Here is a 7,729-nt window from a genome sequence, read left to right on the forward strand (position 1 = left end):
CCTTTCACTATTGGATGTTCTTATAGGCACTTTAGTATTGCCAGTGTAACAGTATAGCTTCCGTCCCTCTCCTCGCTCCTACCTGGGCTCGAACCAGGAACACATCGACAACAGCCACCCTCGAAGCAGCGTTACCCATGCAGAGCAAGGGGAACAACTACTCCAAGTCTCAGAGCGAGTGACGTTTGAAACGCTATTAGCGCGCACCCACTAACTAGCTAGCCATTTCACATCGGTTACACCAGCTTAATCTTGGGTGTTGATAGGCTTGAAGTCATAAACAGCGCAATGAGCTGCTGACAAAACGCACGAAAGTGCTGTTTGAATCAATGCTTATGAGCCTGCGGCTGCCTACCACCGCTCAGTCAGACTGCTCTATCAAATCATAGACTTAATTATAACACACAGAAATACGAGCCTTTGGTCATTAATATGGTCGAATCCGGAAACTATCATCTCGAAAACAAAATGTTTTTCCTTTCAGTGAAATACGGAACCATTCTTTATTTTATCTAATGGGTGGCATCCCTAAGTCTAAATATTCCTGTTACATTGCACAACCTTCAATGTTATGACATAATTATGTAAAATTCTGGCAAATTAGTTCGCAACGAGCCAGACGGCCCAAACTGTTGCATATACCCTGACTCTGCGTGCAATGAACGCAAAATGACACAATTTCACCTGGTTAATATTGCCTGCTAACCTGGATTTCTTTTAGCTAAATATGCAGGTTTAAAAATATATACTTCTGTGTATTGATTTTAAGAAAGCATTGATGTTTATGGTTAGGTACAGTCGTGCAACGATTGTGTTTTTTTCGCAAATGCGCTTTTGTTAAATCATCCCCCGCTTGGCGAAGTCGGCTGTCTTTGTAAGGAAGAAATAGTCTTCACAGTTCGCAACGAGCCAGGCGGCCCAAACTGCTGCATATACCCTGACTCTGTTTGCAAGAGAAGTGACACATTTTCGCTAGTTAAAAGAAATTCATGTTAGCAGGCAATGTTAACTAAATATGCAGGTTTCAATTATATACACTGCTCAAAAAAATAAAGGGAACACTAAAATAACACATCCTAGATCTGAATGAATGAAATAATCTCATTAAATACTTTTTTCTTTACATAGTTGAATGTGCTGACAACAAAATCACACAAAAATAATCAATGGAAATCCAATTTATCAACCCATGGAGGTCTGGATTTGGAGTCACACTCAATTAAAATGGAAAACCACACTACAGGCTGATCCAACTTTGATGTAATGTCCTTAAAACAAGTCGAAATGAGGCTCAGTAGTGTGTGTGGCCTCCACGTGCCTGTATGACCTCCCTACAATGCCTGGGCATGCTCCTGATGAGGTGGCGGATGGTCTCCTGAGGGATCTCCTCCCAGACCTGGACTAAAGCATTCGCCAACTCCTGGACAGTCTGTGGTGCAACGTGGCGTTGGTGGATGGAGCGAGACATGATGTCCCAGATGTGCTCAATTGGATTCAGGTCTGGGGAACAGGCTGGCCAGTCCATAGCATCAATGCCTTCCTCTTGCAGGAACTGCTGACACACTCCAGCCACATGAGGTCTAGCATTGTCTTGCATTAGGAGGAACCCAGGGCCAACCGCACCAGCATATGGTCTCACAAGGGGTCTGAGGATCTCATCTCGGTACCTAATGGCAGTCAGGCTACCTCTGGCGAGCACATGGAGGGCTGTGCGCCCCCCCCAAAGAAATGCCACCCCACACCATGACTGACCCACCGCCAAACCGGTCATGCTGGAGGATGTTGCAGGCAGCAGAACGTTCTCCACGGCGTCTCCAGACTCTGTCACGTCTGTCACATGTGCTCAGTGTGAACCTGCTTTCATCTGTGAAGAGCACAGGGCGCCAGTGGTGAATTTGCCAATCTTGGTGTTCTCTGGCAAATGCCAAACGTCCTGCACGGTGTTGGGCTGTAAGCACAACCCCCACCTGTGGACGTCGGGCCCTCATACCACCCTCATGGAGTCTGTTTCTGACCGTTTGAGCAGACACATACACATTTGTGGCCTGCTGGAGGTCATTTTGCAGGGCTCTGGCAGTGCTCCTCCTTGCACAAAGGCGGAGGTAGCGGTCCTGCTGCTGGGTTGTTGCCCTCCTACGGCCTCCTCCACGTCTCCTGATGTACTGGCCAGTCTCCTGGTAGCGCCTCCATGCTCTGGACACTACGCTGACAGACACTGCAAACCTTCTTGCCACAGCTCGCATTGATGTGCCATTCTGGATGAGCTGCACTACCTGAGCCACTTGTTTGGGTTGTAGACTCCGTCTCATGCTACCACTAGAGTGAAAGCACCGCCAGCATTCAAAAGTGACCAAAACATCAGCCAGGAAGCATAGGAACTGAGAAGTGGTCTGTGGTCACCACTTGCACAACCACTCCTTTATTGGGTGTGTCTTGCTAATTGCCTATAATTTCCACCTGTTGTCTATTCCATTTGCACAACAGCATGTGAAATTTATTGTCAATCAGTGTTGCTTCCTAAGTGGACAGTTTGATTTCACAGAAGTGTGATTTACTTGGAGTTACATTGTGTTGTTTAACTGTTCCCTTTATTTTTTTGAGCAGTGTACTTGTGTATTGATTTTAAGAAAGGCATTGATGTTTATAGTTGGAGCAACGTGTACCTAAGCGATTATATGCAACGCAGGACAGGCTAGATAAACTAGTAATATCATCAACCATGTGTAGTTAACTAGTGATTATGATTGATTGACTGTTTTTTATAAGATAAGTTTAATGCTAGCTAGCAACTTACCTTGGCTTCTTACTGCATTGGCGTAACAGGCAGGCTCCTCGTGGAGTGCAATGTAAAGCAGGTGGTTAAAGCGTTAGACAAGTTAACCGTAAGGTTGCAAGATTGAATCCCCGAGCTGACAAGGTAAAAATCTGTCGTTCTGCCCCTGAACAAGGCAGTTAACCCACCGTTCCTAGGCCGTCATTGAAAATAAGAATGTGTTCTTAACTGACTTGCCTAGTTAAATAAAGGTCTAAAAAAATATATATAAAAAAAGAAAAATCGGCCAAATCGATGTCCAAAAATACCGATTTCCGATTGTTATGAAAACTTGAAATCGGCCGTAATTAATCGGCCATTCCGATTATTCGGTAGACCTCTAGTCTTGACTGTGTGCTTAGGGTTGTTGTCCTGTGGAAGGTGAACAAAGATGTCATCAAGGCAAAGGGTGTCTACTTGAAGAATCTAAAATATATTTTGATTTGTTTAACAATTTTGGGGGGGTTACTACATGATTCAATGTGTTATTTCATAGTGTTGATGTCTTCACTATTATTTTACAATGTAGAAAATAGTAAAAATAAAGAAAAACCCTTGAATGAGTAGGTGTCAACTTTTGACTGTTAATGTAAAAAACTGAAATATCCTATTTACGTAAGTATTCAGACCCTTTACTCAGTACTTTGTTGAAACACCTTTGGCAGCGATTACAGCATCGAGTCTTCTTGGGTAGGACGCTACAAGCTTGACACACCTGTATTTGTGGAGTTTCTTCCCGTCTCTGCAGATCCTCTCAAGCTCTGTGAGGTTGGATGGGGAGCGTTGCTGCACATCTATTTTCAGGTCTCTCCAGAGCTGTTCGATCGGTTCAAATCTGAGCTCTGGCTGGGCCAATCAAGGACATTCAGAGACATCTCCCGAAGCCACTCCTGCATTGTCTTGGCTGTGTGCTTAGGGTCGTTGTCTTGTTAGGTGAACCTTCACCCCACTCTGAGATCCTAAACTGCTCCAGAGCGCTCTTCATCAAGGATCACAGATCACTGCACCTGTACATAGCCCATCTATAATTTAGCCCAAACAACTACCTCTTCCACTACTGTATTTATTTATTTATTTTGCTCCTTTACACCCCATTATTTCTACTTTGCACTTCCTTCCACTACAAATCTACCATTCCAGTGTTTTACTTGCTATATTGTATTTACTTTGCCACCATGGCCTTTTTTGCCTTTACCTCCCTTATCTCACCTCATTGGCTCACATTGTATATAGACTTATTTTTCTACTGTATTATTGACTGTATCTTTGTTTTACTCCATGTGTAACTCTGTGTTGTTGAATGTGTCGAACTGCTTTGCTTTATCTTGGCCAGGTCGCAATTGTAATTGAGAACTTGTTCTCAACTTGCCTACCTGGTTAAATAAAGGTAAAATAAATAAATAAAAAGGATCTCTCTGTACTTTACTCTGTTCATCTTTGCCTCAATCCTGACTAGTCTCTCCTTTTGGCAAACTCCAAGCGTGCTGTCATGTGCCCTTTACTGAGGAGTGGCTTCCGTCTGGCCACTCTACCATAGAGGCTTGATTGGTAGAGAGCTGCAGAGATGGTGTTCTTCTGGAAGGTTCTCCCATCTCCACAGAGGAACTCTAGAGCTTTGTCAGAGTGACCATCAGGCACTTGGTCACTTCTCCCCCGATTGCTCAGTTTGGCTGGGCGGCCAGCTCTAGGAAGAATCTTGGTGGTTCCAAACTTCTTCCATTTAAGAATGGTGGAGGCCACTGTGTTTATGGGGACCTTCAATGCTTTAGAAATGTTTTGGTACCCTTCCCCAGATCTGTGCCTCGACACAATCCTGTCTCGGAGCTCTACGGACAATTCCTTCAACCTCATGGCTTGATATTTCTATTTATAAAAATAATTAAAACATAATTTCACTTCATCATTATGGAGTATTGTGTATAGATTTCAGAGGATTTGGTTTTTATTTAATCCATTTTAGAATAAGGCTGTAACGTAACAAAATGTAGAAAAAGACAAGGTCAGTATACTTTCCAAAGGCACTGTGTGTGTGTGTGTGTGTGTGTGTGTGTGTGTGTGTGTACAGTTGAAGTCGGAAGTTTACATACACCTTAGACAAATACATTTAAACTCCGTTTTTCATAATTCCTGACATTTCATCCTAGTAAAAATTCCCTGTCTTAGGTCAGTTAGGATCACCACTTTATTTTAAGAATGTGAAATGTCAGAATAATAGTAGAGAGAATGATTTATTTCAGCTTTTATTTCTTTCATCACATTCCCAGTGGGTCAGAAGTTTACATACACTCAATTAGTATTTGGTTGCATTGCCTTTAAATTGTTTAACTTCGGTCAAACTTTTCGGGTAGTCTTCCACAAGCTTCCCACAATAAGTTGGGTGAATTTTGGCCCATTCCTCCTGACAGAGTTGGTGTAACTGAGTCAGGTTTGTAGGTCTCCTTGCTTGCACATGCTTTTTCAGTTCTGCCAGCAAATGTTCTATAGAATTGAGTTCAGGGCTTTGTGATGTCCACTCCAATACCTTGACTTTGTTGTCCTTAAGCCATTTTGCCACAACTTCGGAAGTATGCTTGGGGTCATTGTCCATTTGGAAGACCCATTTGCGACCAAGCTTTAACTTCCTGACTGATGTCTTGAGATGTTTCTTCAATATATCCACATTATTTTCCTCCTCATGATGCCATCTATTTTGTGAAGTGCACAAGTTCCTCCTGCAGCAAAGCACCCCCACAACATGATGCTGCCACCCCCGTGCTTCACGATTGGGATGGTGTTCTTTGGCTTGCAAGCCTCCCCCTTTTTCCTCCAAACATAACGATGGTCATTATGGCCAAACGGTTCTATTTTTGTTTCATCAGACCAGAGGACATTTCTCCAAAAAGTACGATCTTTGTCTCCATGTGCAGTTCCCAACCGTAGTCTGGCTTTTTTATGGCGGTTTTGGAGCAGTGGCTTCTTCCTTGCTGAGTGGCCTTTCTGGTTATGTCGATATAGGACTCGTTTTACTGTGGATATAGATACTTTTATACTTGTTTCCTCCAACATCTTCACAAGGTCCTTTGCTTCTGTTCTGGGATTGATTTGCACTTTTCGCAACAAAGTACATTCATCTCTAGGAGACAGAACGCTTCTCCTTCCTGAGCGGTATGACGGCTGCGTGGTCCCATGGTGTTTATACTTGCGTACTATTGTTTGTACAGATGAACATGGTACCTTCAGGCGTTTGGAAATTGCTCCCAAGGATGAACCACACTTGTGAAGGTCTACAATTTTTTTTCTGAGGTTTTGGCTGATTTTTTTTGATTTCTCCGTGATGTTATGCAAAGAGTTACTGATTTTGAAGGTCGGCCTTGAAATACATCCACAGGGACACCTCCAATAGGCTAATTGACATCATTTGAGTCAGAGGCTTCTAAAGCCATGACATTATTTTCTGGAATTTTCCAAGCTGTTTAAAGGCACAGTCAACTTGGTGTATGTAAACTTCTGACCCACTGGAATTGCGATACAGTGAAATAATCTGTCTGTAAACATTTGTTGGAAAAATTACTTGTACATGTCCTAACCGACAAAACTATAGTTTGTTAACAAGGAATTTGTGGAGTGGTTGAAAAACGAGTTTTAATGACTCCAACCTAAGTGTATGTAAACTTCCGACTTCAACTGTATATATATTTTTATGACTCATTACGGTTTCTGTCTGAACATTCCTATGAGTGCCACTTTCTACTCCATAGCTGTTGCTCAGTGATAATTGACACTTCTGCATTGTGCTGTTTATTTCTGATAGTTTTCAAAACCTATGAAGATGTCCAGTGAAAGCAAATATGCCATTTTTTAACACAACACGCTACAGACTTGGATACACATTATTCTGAATGTTAATCAATAAAAAATGTCTGTTAAATTCACTGCTCTGTTTTGCTTGTTTACAGTGGGTCAAGTCACAGGGTATTGAGGGAGGAATTCTCGTATTGTTACAACACCATTTTTTTTTTTGTATAAAGTTGCTAATATGGCCATACTCTATATACAGTGTGGCTCTGACACTACCTAAGAAACATCAAGGGTGTGTCAATAGGGTGGCAGGTAGCCTAGCCGTTGAGTGTTGGTCCAAAAACCGAAAGGTTGCTGGTTTGAATCCCAGAGCTGACTTGGTGAAAAATCTGGCTGTGCCCTTGAGCAAGGCACTTAACCCTAATTGCTCCTTTAAGTTGCTCTGGATAAGAGTGTCTGCTAAGTGACACATGTAATGTAAAATGAATTAATTTGGTAGTGCACTCATTTCTTGTTTGAACAAGGAGGGCAACAAGACTTTGAGCAGATCTACAGATTTCCAAGAAACAATTTAAATCAAACAAATGTATAACTATAGCAGTTCGTTAAAGTTATTGTTCATTCAAGTCTGTTTTCAGACTTCAAATGGTCTAATGTTGAGTAGTCCACATCCTACGCCATTAGTGTTATAGATCCAGCTGTATGCTTCAAAATTAAATGAAAACCCTGAATGTCATTCAACCTACCCAGTAGCCTTGTATTTTGGCCTACTTAATTGTATTAATGTTGTTTTTTAAAGTATTGGTTCATTCTTACCAGTTGAACATTTATTTCGATAGGAAGCGTGCTTTAAACACGTGGTTGGAAAGCTTCAGTCTGCTGTAGAGGGAAAATTATGAAACAGCTAAGCAGTCAGTAACAAGAACCATGTGTCCACCCCCCCTTTCCCCATCTGCGCCCTTCAAGCCCTCATTTCACGCCCCCCCACTTCCCTCTTACTTCAGAACTGTTTTTGTTTTCCAAACAAGGCTCTCTGTACAGGAAATTGTGTACTTTGGGAGCATTCAGGAAGGCAGAGAGCACATTTCCTGTTAGGAATATGTCAACAAAAAAAGTGTGGATAAAAGGGGTCAGTAATCT

Source organism: Salmo salar, chromosome 11 (assembly GCF_965601325.2).
Source record: "Salmo salar chromosome 11, fSalSal1, whole genome shotgun sequence".
Classification (NCBI taxonomy): Eukaryota; Metazoa; Chordata; class Actinopteri; order Salmoniformes; family Salmonidae; genus Salmo; species Salmo salar.